The 18,044-nt window shown below is 38.1% G+C and overlaps 1 protein-coding gene across 1 annotated transcript in view; it reads left to right on the top strand.

Moving 5' to 3' along the window:
• The window catches only part of PMP22 (peripheral myelin protein 22), a 105,365-nt gene that overhangs the window by 62,145 nt on the left and 25,176 nt on the right, over positions 1-18,044 (top strand). The gene's annotated exons all lie outside the window — the stretch shown is intronic.

Below are 18,044 nucleotides of genomic sequence, written 5' to 3'. Positions count from 1 at the left end.
TTTTTGCATCTATATTCGTCAGGGAAATTGGTCTATAATTTTCTTTCTCTGTTTTATCTCTTCCTGATTTAAGTATCAGTACCATATTTGTGTCATAAAAATAATTTGGTAGGACTCCTTCTTCACTAATTTTCCCAAATAGTTTCTAGAGTGTGGGAATCAATTGTTCTTTAAATGTTTGATGGAATTCACTAGTAAATCCATCTGGCCCTGGAGATTTTTTCCTAGGGAGTTCAGAAGATTTGTTTGATTTCTTTTACTGAGATGGGGTTATTTAAGTAATTTACTTCCTCTTCAGTTAATCTGGGTAACTTATATTTTTGTAAATATTCATCCATTTCATGAAGATTGTCAAATTTATGTCCATATAATTTGGCAAAATAATTCCTAATTATTGTTTTAATTTCCTCTTCATTGGTGGTAGATTCACCCTTTTCATTTTTGATACTCATAAATTGGTTTCCTTCTTTCTTTTTTTATCATATTGACTAAGGGTCTATCAATTTTATTGATTTTTTCATAAAAGCAGCTCTTAGTTTTATTTATTAATTCAATACTTTTCTTGATTTCAATTTTACTAATCTCTCCTTTGGTTTTCAGTATTTCTAATTTAGTATTTAATTGGGGATTTTCAATTTGTTCTTTTCCTAGCTTTTTCAATTGCATGCCCATTTCATTGACCTCCCTTTTCTCGAATTTATTCATGTATGCACTCAGTGATATAAAACTTTTCCTAAGAATGGCCGTTGCTGCATCCCACAAATTTTGGCATGTCTTCTCATTGTTGTCATTCTCTTGAATGAAGTTATTGATTGTTTCTATGATTTCTTGTTTGATCCATTCATTCTTTAGGATTAAATTGTTTAGTTTCCAATTAGTTTTTAGTCTGTCTTTCCATGTCCCTTTATTGCATATGATTTTTATTGCATCATGATCTGAGAATGATGCATTTACTATTTCTGCCTTTCTGCACTGAATTGTGAGGTTTTTATGTCCTAATACATGGTCGATTTTTGTGTATGTGCCATGTACCACTGAGAAGAAGGTATATTCCTTTTAATCCCCATTCAGTTTTCTCCAGAGATCATTCATACCTACCCTCTCTAAAATTCTATTCACCTCCTTAACTTCTTTCTTGTTTATTTTGAGGTTGGATTTATCAAGTTCAGAGAGGGGGAGATTAAGGTCCCCCACTAGTATAGCTTTGCTATCCATTTCTTCCTCTAATTCCCTTACCTTCTCCTTTAGGAATTTGTATTCTATACCACTTGGAGCATATATGTTAAGTAATGCTATTGCTTCATTCTCAGTGGTGCCTTTTAGCAGGATATAATTTCCTTCCTTATCTCTTTTAATTAATCAATTTTTGCTTTTGCTTTATCTGAGATAAGGATTGCTACCCCTGCTTTTTTTTTTTACGTTAGCTGAGGCATGATATATTTTACTCCAGCCTTTTACCTTTACCCTGTGTGTATCCCTCAGTTTCAGATGTGTTTCTTGTAAACAGCATATTGTAGTATTATGATTTTTAATCCATTCTGCTATCTCCCTCCATTTTATGGGACAGTTCATTCCATTCACATTCACAGTTATGATTATTATCTGTTTCTTTCCCTCCATCCTATTCTCTCCCCTGTTTATGCTTTTATTTTTCCTCCCCTTCTCCTTTCCCCTCCTTAATAGATTTTCTTTTGACCACCGCCCCCTCAGTATTCCCTTATCAGTCCCCCTCCCTTTTCCTCCCCTTCCCCCTTACTTCTTCCTTCCCTTCTAACCAACCCCCCTCTTTAGTATCTTTTCCCCCCACCTACAGCCTGTAGGATATTTTTATAATTAACGAAGTATGTTATTTCTTCTTCGCACCAAGAGTTATGGGAACAGATCTCATGCCAAGCTCCTCTCCCTCCCCTCTTTCCCTCTATTATGATACGCTTTGCATCTCTTCTCCACAGAGTCCTATGCTTAACTGGTTGTGTTATTCCCTCCTTGCACCAGAACCAATGGGGGAAAAGCTCATATAATACTCATATCCCTCCCTCCTTTCCCTCTGCTATATTGTTTTTATGCTTCTTTGTGTGGCATAATTTACCCTTTTCCACTTCATTCATTCCTCTTCTTCCATTGCAGTCCCTTTGTAGCCCTTAATAAGTTTTTTTTTATCACCATTTTGTGTAATTTATACTCATACCCTCTACTTGTCTATAAACAGTTTTCTCTTATTAAATAACAGGGTGTGTGTGTGTGTGTGTGTGTGTGTGTGTGTATGTTTTCCTTGTTTACCTTTCTATGTCTCTCTTGTGTCTCATATTTGGAGTTTTAATTTTCTATTGAGTTCTGGCTTTTTCATCAGGAAGGTCTGGAAGTGAGTTATATCATTGAATGACCATCTCTGCCTGGAAGAATATTTTCAGTCTCACTGGGTAGGTGATCCTTGGTTGTAACCCGAGCTCTTTTGCCTTGTGAAAAATTATATTATAGAGCACCGGCCCTGGAGTCAGGAGGATGTGAGTTCAAATCTGACCTCAAACACTTAACACAAAAAAAAAACTAGCCATGTGACCTTGGACAAGTCACTTAACCCCAATTGCCCTAACTTCCCCCCTCCAAAAAGCAAAAAAAATAAAAAGAATACTATTCAATATACTAATACAATAATACTATCGATTAAAATACAACATTTTAATAAGTCATGATTTCTACACTCATGACATTTAATTCTAATCAACCCTCTCAAACTCTATCTGACCCCTGATCTGTGGTTCTTCTCCCATGATATCCCACCTAGAGATTATTGAGTTCCTACTTCAGTTTTGTCTTCTCTCCCTAATAGGCTACACCCTTCAGAAGACCCTTTAAACTTTTCTTCCCTTTGAATGGCAGAGGTCACTTTATTTGGTTAAGGTAGAAGATCTAGGGATTAGAGACAATTCACAATTCCCTAAGATTGCTGCCTCGGGCCTCTCCCACAGTGAGATGTAGATGATGAGAATTTGTCCTTCAACTGGAAAACTATATCTTATGGCTAAGGTCTATGCCTTAGTTTTAGTAAAAGGAATTTAGTAAAAGGGACTGCAGCCCCAGGAATGGTTGGATCTGCATGTGCCAAAAATATTTTATGCCAAATTATAGCTGTTGTGAGCATCATTTTTTCTGTAGTCTGTTAATAGTGATGCCAAACTGTAATGGAAATGGGAATTTGATGATCTCTTCTGCCCCTTAATAGACCTAGAGGAGTTTGAAGAACTCCTCTGCTTTGAAAGTAAACTCTGCCCCCTAATAGGCTAAATATAGTCACATGGAGCCTTTGGTGGGAGGAGTTTGCTTAAGGGAAGCAGAACCCACAGGAAGCTGGTAGCCAGAGCCAGAGAGATGGTGGGCGAGAGAGGTGCTCAGGCAAAGAGAGAGAGAGAGATTTGTGAGTAAATATTGATTTTGTATTGGTTTGTGGGAAGGCTGAAGGATGCTGTGGCTCTCAGCATTATTATCACGGTCTTGATTGTGATCATGGGTGCTGCAAATATTATATTGGTGCTACATAAACATAGAAAAAGAATTGTGGTCAGACATGAAAAATACATTTGACTCAATGCCTCAATAATACCATCTAGTTGGCACTGAAATAGGCTAGCTTGAATGATGAGGGCAATAATTTCATTCAGAGATCCTATCTGGGGAATAATATCCATTCTAAGATACTTTCACCAAATATAGACATAGGCAAGGTTAACACCCAAATCCAACAGTTTTTAAATTAATACTGGAACTGATAACCTACACATTAGTATAGGTTTGAGCTATCAACTATATGGTAAGAAAACAAATATCCTGGCACATGGCAAAAATCCAGCCATAGTAAGCTGCTCTAGCCATTCTTTTTAAAATTCTGAATGATGTGAATGAAGTTGCCACATGAGTATGGTTACATTTTAACATAAGAAAATGTGTCCTTATTTACTGAGATGCATGAAGAGAATACTCCCTACTCAGTTCCAGGTTGAAAATCAAAGGATTTTTGTGATGACAGAGAACTACTTTTATCTAGGTATTCCTATGGTTCATACAGCAGGTCTTGAGGAAATACTGAATATGACATCTTATTTGGACCTAAGTAGATTTGTGGAATCTAGAACCCTACATTAGATGCAGTGAACACCATTAAGATTTTTAAGCCCTGTATCTCTATTCATTTTAGAATGATGTGGTCCCCAAGAGCACCCTCAGACTCTTGGATAAAACAATTTTAAAGAACAGTAAGAGATGGCAATACCTCCTTCAAAAACCCAAAATCAAACCCCTACCTCACCTACTGTAGGGATAGGGGTAGGGGAGCAAGTTTGCTGTAGGTGGTTGTAACTATTAATGTTAGACAGGTGGTTCATGGAGTGAGGTTACTTGCTTCAGTGGACCTGGGTCAACTTTCTCACCATTTTCTCAAGTAATACAATGAAAAATAGAATTAAGCAGGACTCTGACCAGAGGACCTTGTCACTTATTTGAAGAGCTCTATTGAGGAGGGATTTGGAAATGAGAGGGCATGTGAATCACACATCTGGTCTTAATAGCAGGTCCTGTCAGTCGGCCTCAAAGATCCAAATTGAGTGGAGGAAAGGCCACAGTATTTTAACTCTAGCAGATAGATAGTCCTATTGACTCCAAATTGGAGCAAAGTTAGGTTTAAAATATATCCTTAGGCAAATTTTACAAACTATGGCTAATAGATAAGCCAGATGAGAATAAGGTGTATTCTGTCATTTCTGTGACCTCAGTCTCAAATTTTTCTTTTTATATAAAGAGGATTCTTTACCTGGTTTGCAGACTAGTGTTTTATCCATAGAGCCAGGTTTTATGGTATTCCCTTGAATGCAGACAGGAAATCTGATCCTAAAAACAGTCACTGTTGTGGGAGCTTGAGACCTAATGAAATGCTCTCCCATGTTCTTTGCCACTGTAAGCATCATTGGAGTAAGGTTATTACCCAAAGGTATCAGTCATCCTAAACATATTAGTCAAAAGCTATGAAAGTTCCAGAGACTACAGGTTAGTGTTCTAAGACTAAAGAAGACACTTCAAATTGGCCTGGTAATTCTAGACAGAAAGAATCTTACTAATGTGAGGGTTTTTTTTAAAGAATATCTGTTCTTTTAAGAAGAAATATACTACTTCAGAATTAGCTAGAGTGGCAAAATTGTGAAATATCCAATAGTGTGCCAGCATCTAGCCCAGTAAGACTATCAGGGTATTACAGCAATGCAGTGTTTTTTGGGTCTGGGGTCCCAGGCAAAGAGTCTATATTATAAAAGTTAAATATCAGCCAGAGGTATGGCAATCTCACGAGAAAACTAATGGTATGGGATGCAATCAGATGGAATATCAACATTCACTGAGCACATTATCAGAGTGCTTTATGTAACCTCACTGCTCAGTTTAGAAAAAGACCCGGATTCAAGGATTTACTGAAAACTGGTACTTAGGAAGCTAGTCCAAACAAGAAATTTTTATTACTGTGCAGTGCAACAAGTAGATTTTTTTAAAAAGCATACAAATGCACTATATGGCAACACAAACAAGCATATGGACACACACACAGGATCACTCATGTGAGGAAGGAAGATATAAACCATAGCAATTATTTCAGTGAGATCTGCACAGAGAAATTTTGTACCTTAAAGACAGACTTCATTAAGAATAGGTAATCAGGGGCGGCCAGGTGGCTCAGTGAGTAAGAGCACTGGCTCCAGTGTCGGGATGACCTGGGGATCAAATCCAGGCGCAGATACTTAGCACCACACCCAGAAATAACTGGCCGTGTAACCTTGAGCAAGTTACTTAACCCCAATTTCTTAAAAAAAAAAAAAAAAGAATAGGTAATCAAGGGGAGGCTAGGTGGCACAGCGAATAGAGCACTGGCCCTGGAGTTAGGAGGACCTGAGTTCAAATCAAGCCTCAGACACTTGACACACTTACTAGCCATGTGACCTTGGGCAAGTCACTTAACCCCAATTGCCCTCCAAAAAGCCAAAAAAAAAAAAAAGAATAGGTAATCAATGCCAGATATGGACAGAGGGGCATTCCTATCAGAACCAGAAGTAGTGGGGAAATTCTCAGAGTCACTTATCAATACAGGACTTAGATAAGGGAACTTCCTAATTGAAACCAGAAATTGGATGATATTTGAGTTAGTAACTAAAGAAATCCCAGAGCTAGGTATTGGTGTATAGCCCTGTTATGGCAAGCAAAGAAGTACTTAGCACCTTGTTTCAGATATTTAATTATTTAGCACCTTGTTTCAGTTCAAGTTTCTTTTGAGCCCTGCCATTTTGAGCCTTATATCAAGTCTTTGTTAAGAAACAGAACTTGTGAAACCCCACAGTGGGAGGAACTTGCTGATGCAACAGGAAGGGGCAGAACGGGGAGGAGCTAATAAGGAGAAGCCCAAGCTGGGAAAGGGAAGAATTGAGAAGGGGAAATTTGTGGTGGCCAGGCACTCTGTCTGTTCTGTCTGTGTTGATACTTTGTACAGAAGCCCTGGGACCTTACTGGAAGCCCTGAAAGAGGATTTTCTTATTGTCTGTTTACAGAAGTCCTGGAGGAGGGTTTCATAAGTCCTGGGACCATGTTGATGATTTGTGTTGAGTTCTCAGACCTTGTATGTGGGTCTGTGCTGATTTCATAGGCAGATAGTGAATAGTGCCAGCACTGTTCATGAATGTTATTGTCGTTCTGTTAAGCGTTGTCTTCTCAGAAACAAAAACTGTGAAGGGCTTGAGGTGGACTAGACACTGTGAGCTTCAATATGGAACTGGACGAGGAGCTGAGAGCTGTCTACATGTGAATCCAGGTGATGATTGGGTAGATTCAGGCAGGAGCTGGACCCATGGAAGAGGAGCCATGGAATTTGGGAACCAGCCTAGAGTCAAGATGAAAAGACCTCTCCTTGGTACTTAATGCTGACTGAGAAGATTATGATTTACTGTGGCCTAGGGTGGGAGAACTTTGTACTCCAGAAATTAAGATAATGTGACCTAGGGGTGGAGAACTTTGACCTTTGTACTTTGTGTCCCTTAAGGAGGCTTGCTCCTTAAGGATTATTAAGTTAAGGACTAACTGAATGATCTCTTTTGCTTAAAACTACGTGGCCCTTTGGTGAAAACCACATAACACTTCAGTGATAAATTAGTGATAAATTGTTATGTTATAACATTGTGAATGCTGTAATTTGGTTTCCATGAATGTTTTGTCTTAGTTTATTGCTGAATAAATAGAGGGTTCACCACACTATGTGATCAGAACCTTAAAGCTGTTCATAGCAGCAGTCCTACAGAAAGCTGCTTGTGCTTGGCTTTACAAGCCCTTTCAGGCAGGAAGGAGCCTCATCCAATCAAGAGACATGCATGTTTACATTTGTCACAAGATCAGAATGAGTCAGGGCAATGAAAAAATAATAGGATGTCTGTCGTTACTTATATGTTTATGGTCATTAGGGCCACTTAGATTAAGTGACTCTATATTGGAGTCCTATCATTTATAATCACAATATCAATATATTTCAAAAAAAACAGTTATCACAAGAAATAAGACAAGGGGACAGCTAGGTGGCTCAGTGGATAAAGCACAAGCTCTGGACTCAGGAGAACCTGAGTTCAAATGTGACCTCAGGTACTTACTAGGTTTTGTGATCCTGGGCAAGTCATTTAACCCAGTTTGCCTCCAAAACATTTTTTAGGGGCAACTAGGTGATGCAGTGAATAAAGCACCAGCCTGGGAGTCAAGAGGACCTGAGTTCAAATCCAGGCCTAAGACATTTACTAGCTCTGTGACCATGACCAAATCACTTAACCCCAATTACTTTGCCTTCCCCCCTCTAAAATAAAAAAAAAAAAATTTTTTTAAATGTGTAAGACTGCACACTAAATGCATATAAATGAAAGATGATACATTTCTTTTTTACTGCTTTAGCAAGGCATAATTATTTTTTAATCTTTTAATGGAGAAACAAGTTTCCTTTTTACAGGGTCATCAATACTTAATTCTTCCTATTGTCTTTATATCAGATATTGATTGTATATATGTAGATGGATTCTAAATTTATGTTGTCTATTATTTTCCTTATTACTGTTATTAATTCAGAAGAAAATTTATGATTGGAATCATTGTAATGTAGTGACATGGGGTATTTTTTTAAATTAGCTGAATAAATTCAAAGTATGTAAACTGTACTAATCATAATAAAGCAGGTCTATGAAGCTTCCATAATTCTATAGACAATGAATAAAATGTCCACTGGCAAAAGTACTGTGTTTTAATGTAAAGATTACTTCCTCTGGAGTCAGAGGACCTGACAACTATGCAGATGTATTTCCAGGGTAAATTCACAAAATATAATAAATGCTCTTCATTAAATGCAAAATCAAAGTATTTATTTGGATTAGAATACCAGGAGGTAATATTTAACAAGATATTGATCATCATCACTCCAGGGAGCACCAACAACTTAGGTATTCTTATTTATTAGACCTCCATACAAACAAGTTTCTTTAGACTAGTTCCTCCCTCTATCCACTCAAGATACTACTGAGCACTGTGTTTCACTCCCTGCTCTGCCTCTCACACACTGCACTGTCTCTCCCCCCCCCCAACATTCTATTTCAATTAAAAGTCCATTGGGCAAACTTCCCACTCTTAACTCCTCCATGTGACCCAGATTCCATGTGACTCAGGGCCCATGTGACTTAGGCTGTATCACAGCCCCAGAGCCCAAAGCAGTTCACACAGCCCTATTAATGGACAGGGAAGAAGATCTTTATATTCCATTAAGATTACATTTGATGGGGCGGCCAGGTAGCGCAACAAGTAAGAGCACCGTCCCCAGAGTCGTGATAACCTGGGATCGAATCCGGGCTCAGACATTTAGCACCCACCCAGAAACACCTGGCTGTATAACCTTGAGCAAGTTACTTAACCCCAATTGCTTTAAAAAAAAAAAAAAAGATTACGTTTGACCCCAAGATCTTTCATGTCCATTACATAAATCAATGGGACTTTAGGGGTAACTTGCATCAACATAACTTCCATAACAATATAGAAAGATAGCACAAAATAAACATATAAAACAATATGGTTGGGTAGGGCTTAAGCTCAAGCACCCCATCATTCCTCCCTCAAACAAATGGGACCCAAAATCCCCCCAGGGTAAGGGGTGAAGGTCTAATCTTCTAAAACTACTTCCTCTTGAGATTGGACATAGAGCTGTCCCAGTCTCTAGAGGTCCTGTTCAAAGGGTCAGTTCCTTAACTGGTATCAGGAGGTTGGTCAATGTCAGGTCCAGGAGTGACATATCATAGTCTCAGACAGTGTGTGACATTTAGTTTAAGCAGTCAGTCTTTTGCAAGTGGAGGGCACTAAAGCTGGAAGAGACAAATCTGACAAATAGGTGTTATAGGAATGTAAATTTTTAAGATCTTCTCTGCCCCTATGTTAAGTGCATCTGGAGCCTGTTGTGGGAAGCTTATTTTTCAGGAATGCCCACACCTTGGTCCTTTGTGATTAGGCAGTGGGTCAAGAGGGTTGTTTCATTCTCTGAGCCAGGAGAAGACTATATAAGCCCTGATGTGAGACTTTGTTTTGGGGCTCACTTTGAGAAGTGTTGTGTGATTACTCTGGGTTTGAAAAAACCTAGATGTTGATGCTTCCCTCTCTGGTAACTGTGATTTGGTATGGATGTAATGGTTGGACAGTTTGGAAGCCTGTCTGCTTGATCTCTTTCTCTGTCTTGTAACTTCTGTCTGTATACTCTGAAGTTCGGGGTGCTGACCTTTTCCCCCTAAACTAGGTAAATGATATATGTTTGATTGATTAAAGTAAGCTTGTTAACCCATTTTGAGTTGCTTTCCTTTAAAAAACAGATCTAAGGACCTGTGTTGGCAGCCACCCTGGGAATGCTGGGGTGCTTGCCGCTACAACAGGTTAAGTGAACAAAACAAAAACCAAAAAGAATAAGGAGACAATAACCAGAAGCAGTGTTTCTGGTGTCCATGAACCCACTATCATAGTCTATTCATAGTAAAATATATGAGTTAAGGACACAATTTGGTAATCATCTTCTCCTCAATAAACAACAATTACAGTATTATCTTTCTCATGTGCTATAATCTCCACAGCCTTAGGAACATCATCTGGCTTCTGTTTTACACATACTTTAGCTCCCAATTTTATTCTGTCAGTAGAACTAAATCTTTCAGTTCCTCTGATAGCTATTTCAGAAGAAGGGTCAGTTTTCACAAAGGGTATTATTGCACAATGAATAATGAACTAGTCTATCATTTAAACAAAACTGTATAGGTTCTTCACCTAAATTTTGAAATGTCACAATAATTTCTACTAAATAATTAGAATCTAGTACTCCAGCCAACACATGTATTCCTCAGACTGCTAATCCTGATTTAGGTAATATCCATCCAAAATGGTTTTTAGGGATTCTTGTTACTTATTCCACTAGAGACTTTCCTTATTTCTTCCCTATCCAACAAAAAGTCTTTCAAGCAATGTAAATCACATCCTGCTGAACTCAGGTGTTCCTGAATATGCTACTGGGACAATTTACTTCGCAGTCCAATACTCAATATTTGGTATCTTATGTGTTTCCCTGTTTTCTAATTTGCAGATTTGGGGTCATCATTCTGGCTAGAGGTATACTTTGTCCCAATGGTCTATTATTCAAATTACATAAAGCAGTGAACAAATTATCTTTCCAATGTTGATAAGAACTATTAGAACTTAACTTCCTTAACTGATCTTTCAATGATACACTCATTCTTTCAATTAACCCAGATGCTTCTTAATAATATGGAATATGATATATTCATTCTATATTGTTTAATATGCAATATTTCTTCATTTCATTACCTTTGAAATGTGACCCATTGTCACTTTGAGTCTGCATTGGGGTACCATAATACAGACTTGGATATCTAGAGTTCTACAGCTATTTGTCTTATAGAAACAAGCCGCTAGTATGCCTGAATGGGTGTCAAAACAAGTACTTATACATTTGCATCCCCTATCTTGGAGTAGAGGTCCAACATAATCTATTTGCCAAATGTGTGCTGCTTGCTATCTCTCCAGTTACTACCCAAGGAAATTTCTTTCCTTTTCCAGTTGGCATATATGACATTTCTCTGCTACCAGTTTTGACAATGAGTGTGAAATAATAATGCTTTGATCTTGTGCCCACTGGGGTGTGGCCTGGATCTCTAAATGACCAGCTGTTTGATGGACCTATTTTGCTAGTATTGGACCATCAGTTGGTTTCAGAGTAGGAACAATATGCTCAGTAGCAATCTTTGCTAGTCAGTAACCATGTGCATTGTACTCACATTCTGGCATGGTGAGGGTTATGTGAGCATCTACATGAAAAATTGACAAATTAGTAACCAAAGATATGTCCCATATATCTTCCCATAATTCTTTGCCCAGACTTGGTTGCCATAAATTTCCCAATTTTGATTTTTCCACATGGGCATCCATATAGCTAACCCATTAGCTAAATCAATAAATATATGACATTGTCCTCCTTGTTCTGTTTTAGTAGCTTGGTGTATTGCCACAAGTTCAGCATATTGACTACTTCCACTTGTCCCAGTATTTTCCAAAGTTTGCCTAGTACATGGGTTACAGGCTATCACTTTCCAATGCCTTTTATGGCCCAAATATTTTGCTGTCCCATCAATAAACCATGTATGTTTATTTTGTTCTTCAGTTCATCTATCATATCCCTTATTCCATTTTACCAAGGATGGTACCAGCTGTTGCTCTGGCTCAGGGGATTTATCATTTCCCTCAGTAGATAACTATTGTTTAGATAGATAGATGGATGGATGGATGGATGGATGGATGGATGGATAGGTAGGTAGGTAGATAGCTAGATTGATATATATAGATATATACAGTGTATATATATAGAGAGAGAGAGATCTATACTCTAGCACAGATAAGTAAGTGTGCTATAGATTCATACAAAGCAGAAACTCCACTTTTGGTTGTTTTAGATCTGTTTTAAATGTACCATTTCCATTTAAATATACTAGATTCTTGTGCATGTCCAATTTTGTGGGAAGCTAGGGTACTCATTACCAAGGTCATAATTGGACTTCCAGGCCTTAATATTACTTCATGACCCAGAGTCAATTGTTCAGTCTTTACCAAAGCTAATGACTGCTTTTCAAAATGGGGTATATTGAACTGCTGATGAAGGGAGTTTCCTAGCCTAAAATCCTAAGAGTACATTTTGGCTTTGCTATTTTTGCCATAAACTCCAATTTGCATATTCATCTGGTACAGTCACTTGGAATTCCACTGGATTACTTTACATAGGACATAAATCTAGAGCCAACTGTATAGCAGCCTTGGCTTCTTCAAAAGCTTTACTCTGCTCAAGTCCTCAAATCAAAATCATATTTCTTCCTAGTAACCTTATATAAGGGTTTCAGAATCTGCCTTAATTGTGGTATGTAATGTCACCAATATCCAAACAATCCTATAAAATTTTGGCTCTCTTTCTTATTTGTAGGAATAGGAAAATCTTGAATTTTTGGTTGGGCTTCTGAGAGAATCTCTCGCCACCCCTTATTCCTTCTATTCTCTGCCTAAAAATTTTATTGTTTGAGCTGGTCCTTGAACCTTTGCAGGGTTAACTTTCCACCCTTTGCTTTTCATATGCTCAATTAATAGCATCAAATTTTTTCCACTTCTTTTTATATTTTTTCCCTGTAGGGGCAGCTAGGTGGTGCAGTGAGTAAAGTGCAGGCCTTGGAGTCAGGAGGACCTGAGTTAGGATGTGGCCTCAGACACTTACACACACACACACACACACACACAATTAGCCGTGTAACCTTGGGCAAGTTACTTAACCCCAGTTGCCCTCCAAAAGGCAAAAAAGCAAAACAAAACATTTTTTCCCTGTATCATCATATCTGTGTAGTGCATAAGCTATATACTAGGCAGTTCTAATTCATCCAAATGTTTGGCCACAATCCTATGACAAATAGTAGGGCTATGCAGATACCCTTGTGGCAAATGGGTAAAAGTATATTGCCTGCCTTGCCAAGTGAAAGCAAATTGGTCCCATTGTTTATAATCCATAGGGATAGTAAAGAAAGCATTGGTTAAATCAATAACTGTATACCAAGTCCCATCATATTTCTGGATCCTTTATATTAAGGTAACAGTATCTGAAACAGCAGCACACAAGGGGGAGTCACTTTATTCAATTGTCTATAATCCACTCTCATTCTCTGCTTCCCATCCTGACTTTTATACTGGCCAGACAGGATTATTCCACTGAGTGGTTGCAAGAACTAACACTCCTGCATCAACACATTCCTTTATAGTATTGGTAATTTCATCTTGTCCACCTGGCACGCTTGTTGTTGTGTTTGTCCTTCATTTTTGAGAGGACCATGGCATCAAGGAAAAGATGAAATGGCTGGCAGTTGACTTTGATTTGAGTGAGGAAGAGCTGTGCAAGGTCACTACCCTCACTTTCTCTTCCAGAGTCATCTAGATCCAGTGACCAGATATTCATCATGATGACTGGAGAGGACCCAGGATGCAATGGGAGATCCTGGCCCTTTTAGGCTAAGGCTTTTTCAGACCTTAGAGTGAGGTAACGCCCATTTAATGAATAGGTCACTTTAAGAAATGAGTCATATTGGCCCCTTTAATTAGGAAAAAAAAAAAAGAAAAAAGTCAAGGCGGAAGGGGAAGATTCTCAGCGTTGCTGTTCCAAAGAGAAACAGTTACCACTGACATTCACTCTAAGCCAGGAGGACCCAAAATACAGTCATTAAGTGGAACTTGGGCAGGGACCAGAGTGAACCAGGTTTAATTTTTGTTTTGAAAGAAGAAAAAAAGAAAAGAAAGGAAAAAAGAAAGAAAAATAAATCTAGCCAGTAAACCCCAAGTTGGACGGCTTCTGGCCATCAATTTTACCTTCTGTTGTAGAGAAGGAAAGGGAGAGGGAAGAAATGATGAGCCAGTTAGTTGGGTTACTTAGTGCATCCTCTGCCTCTCCCTCTCACACAATACTTCTTTAAAGTAATTACTTGAGGGTGGCTAGATAGCACAGTGAATAGAGCAGCAGACCTGGAGTCAGGAGGACCTGAGTTCAAATCCGACCTTAGAGACTTAACACTTACTAGCTGTGTGACCTTGGGCAAGTCCCTTAAGCCTAATTGCCCTACCTTCTGGTGGGGTGCTTGGGATCTATATTTGTAATCAATTTGTAAAACCAGTTTGTAAAAATCACACTTCCCCACCCCACCCCCCAGCTTCAGAGCGATAACTCTGCCCAGCAACAACTCATGAATTGCTTATCCCAACTTGGAACAATAACAAGCTATTCCTGTGTGGTTTTAAAGGGGTTTTAATCAAAGCCCAACAGAAGGATGAGTAGACAGTGGGAAAAGCAAGAAAGTTTAAGCATGAAAGGAGCATGGGTAAGAAGTTAAGATAGGTATAAGTTATTTGCTATTGAAAAGTGTGAACATAAGTTTTAAGATCTTTAAAAGTTGGGAAATCTCCTCTTCATTCCACTCTGGCCAAGTGGAGTGAGGAGAAGGCGATAAGAAAGGGAGGGAATCTTTTCCCTCAGAACTAAGAGGGAGTCAGACCAACATTTAACTATTTCCTGCCTCACCTAAAAGAGGAAAGTTTTGTGTATCAGAATGCAACTGAAAGGCAAATTAATTCATTCTGGTCATTTTTGAAAAGTGTCACTCCTAATTTCATGCTAAAGATAAGTCAGAATTCATTTTACTATTTGGCATTTAGGCAAATTGTAATATTTTCTAAGATTTGATATGAAAAGTGAGGTTTTTGGGTTCTCTAGAACTGGGATAAGGGAGTAGGCACCACTCCCCCCGCCTTGCTAGAGAGGTCAAAGCTATCACTTTCAAAGAAGTTTTAAGGAGCGGGCACATAAAATTTATTGGAGTAAAAGTTAGAACAGCTAAAAACATTTGAGCACATTTTGTTAAAGCCTCTCTCACCAGATCAGATAAGGAACGAGAGTGCTGAAGAATAGTAGGGAATTTGAGTTACCCTCCCCCACTTGAAAAAGAAAAAGAGGGGTGGGGAGGCATAGCAACTATATCGAGGGCCCCCCCTGGCAATGGCCCTGGGCCCCTGGGTACCCTGAAGTCCATACTGGGCATGCAGATAACTGCTCTCCTTTCAAACCCCTGGGTCCACAACCAGGCTCTGCAATTGTGGGGAGAGGAGAAAAGCCTTTGCACTTGGTAAGCCTAATTTTCTATCAATAATTTTTGTATGTGATGAATTGGAAATGCAATTAATGTCATAATGTCATTGTTTTATTATGGTATTTCTAAACTGTAAAATCCTCTTATTCTGTAAAAATTGAGTGACCATTGTGAGCCAGAAATGGTTTTAGATAAAGCAGTTTTCGATATGAATTTTGTTGAAACTAAAAGATGGAGAAAAAGTTGTATAAAATCAGCTATGTTACTTTATCAGTTCTGCTAACCCTATCTTATAATGTTTATTTCACGTGAATTGGATTTTTTATGTTATAATATCTGATGATTTAAAGCTGTTACATTTGGGATACAAACATGTAGTAATAATACTGCTGATATTTACTGTGATAGCTGATTGTTCATTAAATTTTTGGCTATTCTGGAAATATACAGTGATATAAAGTTATAGTTTCCACATTACTAATGATGAAATGAATGATTCCCTGTACAGTGAATTGTAAAGGCATTTTGCAGAATTCTTATTGAGCAAATGAGAAATCCTGATAAAAAGGAAGGAAAAACATAGGGATGTCGTTTTCAAGTTTGCTTCATCTAAGGATGTGTTTATGTTAATTTGAAGGTTTATGGATCACCACATTCACCATCTATGTGAGATTCCAGAAGGTAATTGATTTCAGGTGATAAGTTGATTGGTTGTATGGCATCAAGAGAATTTTAATTCTATGTAACTTCAAAAACTGGAGTTTTAAGGTCATCAAATTGGTCATTCATTTCTTTTTATTTCAAAGTACAAATTTAAGAACATGATAATTGTTTATGATATCATTACTGGTAAACATCTGTACTACCGTATCTATGTTGTATGAGAAGCAGTTTCTCTTAGAGTTTTGGAGTATTGTAATTTGGAAAATCATAAGCTTCCAAGTCTGTCTTTGTTTAAAAGGAAATTTCAGTTAAGATTGTTTAAAATTGTAAGATTGTTAACTAAGTTATTTTGGCTACTGTTTTAATGCTAAAACCTAAAACTGTGAAAACTTTGTTCTGACTAGTTCTGCCCATTCAGAACAGTCCTCCTGCATGTATGAGTATTGGCTAAGCAGGGGCATCATTATTAGCCATTCCCCCATTCACTCCTGCATTTATGATGTTGTAAAACTGCCAAATCCCCTGGAAACTATCTTTATTAGGCAAGGTCAGTTTTAGTCATGTAGTTTTTAAATGAACCTAACTTGCTAAGAAGTTGCAAGGATGAGAAAGGATTTTTATTAATTGGCTTTTAGATTTCAGAAGGAAAGATAGTAAATGGAATTCCTTACATTTGTGAGACCTGATAAATTTTTATTGCTTATTGCAGCTACAAGAGAATAGAAATAATTATAACTTCCTCTAAGCTGTGATTGGTGAAGCTTGTTGTTTAAGGTAAAAGGCATTTGGGACCATAACTAAATTTTATTCTGAGTTTGAATTTGGATATAGTTATCTGCATTAAATCAGTATCTGAGAGAAAACACCACAAGCTACTCAGAGGGAATGTGATCCTGTATTGTAGACAGGTGAAAGTCTACATTTGGTAAAGGCCAGAGGGACAATCTTAGCCTCTGTCTGGGATAGGATCCCTCCTGGCTCAGTTTACCCATGGGGTTCCATTGAAAAGGCATGTTCCCAACCTACTGCATGGTTGGATATCTGTAACTAACCTAAATTTAAACAGAGTCCAGGATTTTATCCTGTCATATTTGGAATGTCACAGGTCCCTGTTATTTCCTTCTATAGCAGGTTTCTATGATCAGCCAGGGATACCCATTTCCTTCCCTAGAAGCTTCCTATCTACAAACAGAGGTTTCATATTTTGCTATCCCATCCTCTTCATCGCCAAATATAATTCCAAAACAATACCTATAAGAATGGCTATGACTATGCAGATGTATTTCCAGGGTAAATTCACAAAATATAATAAATGTTCTTCATTAAATGCAAAACCAAAGTATTTATTTGGATTAGAATACCAGGAGGTAAACAAGGTATTCATCATCACTCCAGGGAGCACCAACATCTTAGGTATTCTTATTTGTTAGATCTCCCTACAAACAAGTTTCCTAAGACAGTTCCTCCCTCTGCCCAAACAAGCTGATTCTCTCTCTGAGTACTGTGTCACTCTCACTCCCTGCTCTGCCTCTCACACACTGTACTGTCTCTCTCCCCTATTTCAGTTAAAATTCCACTGGGCAAGATTCTCCCACTCTTAACTCCATTTGACCCAATCTCCATGTGACTCAAACTCCATGTGACTCAGTCTGTATCACGGCCCCAGAACTCAAAGCAGGTCACACAGCATTATTAATGGACAGGGAAGATCTTTCTATTCCATTAACATTACTTCACTCTTTGAGTCTCTGTTTTCTTAGCCATAAGATGAAAGGGTTGGACTAGATGGTTTCTGAGATGCCTTCTGGGAACCATCTGGATCATGATGATACTGGAGCCATCTACCTTTACATCTATGATTATAAGCTGAGGTCAACACCCACAAAAGTATACATGACCCTAGAACGATGATGTTTTGAATGAAATGTTTCCCTTTTCTCACTCTTTCATTGGTTTCTTCCATTGTCTCTCTCCCAGTCTTAGTCTTTGTGGATGAATGTTGGTAGAACTGATGCATCTATGATGTGTCTATGTGTCATAAAAAGAGCTATGGACTTGCAGACAAAATCTTGGTTCAAACACTAGAGGTGTATCTTAATTACTATCTTTATATTATCCTAAAAA

Source organism: Petaurus breviceps, unplaced genomic scaffold (assembly GCF_028583685.1).
Source record: "Petaurus breviceps papuanus isolate PSGF00001 unplaced genomic scaffold, PetGlider_PUasm1.0 90925, whole genome shotgun sequence".
NCBI classification, from domain to species: domain Eukaryota; kingdom Metazoa; phylum Chordata; class Mammalia; order Diprotodontia; family Petauridae; genus Petaurus; species Petaurus breviceps.
This window is presented reverse-complemented; position numbering and strand designations above follow the sequence as displayed.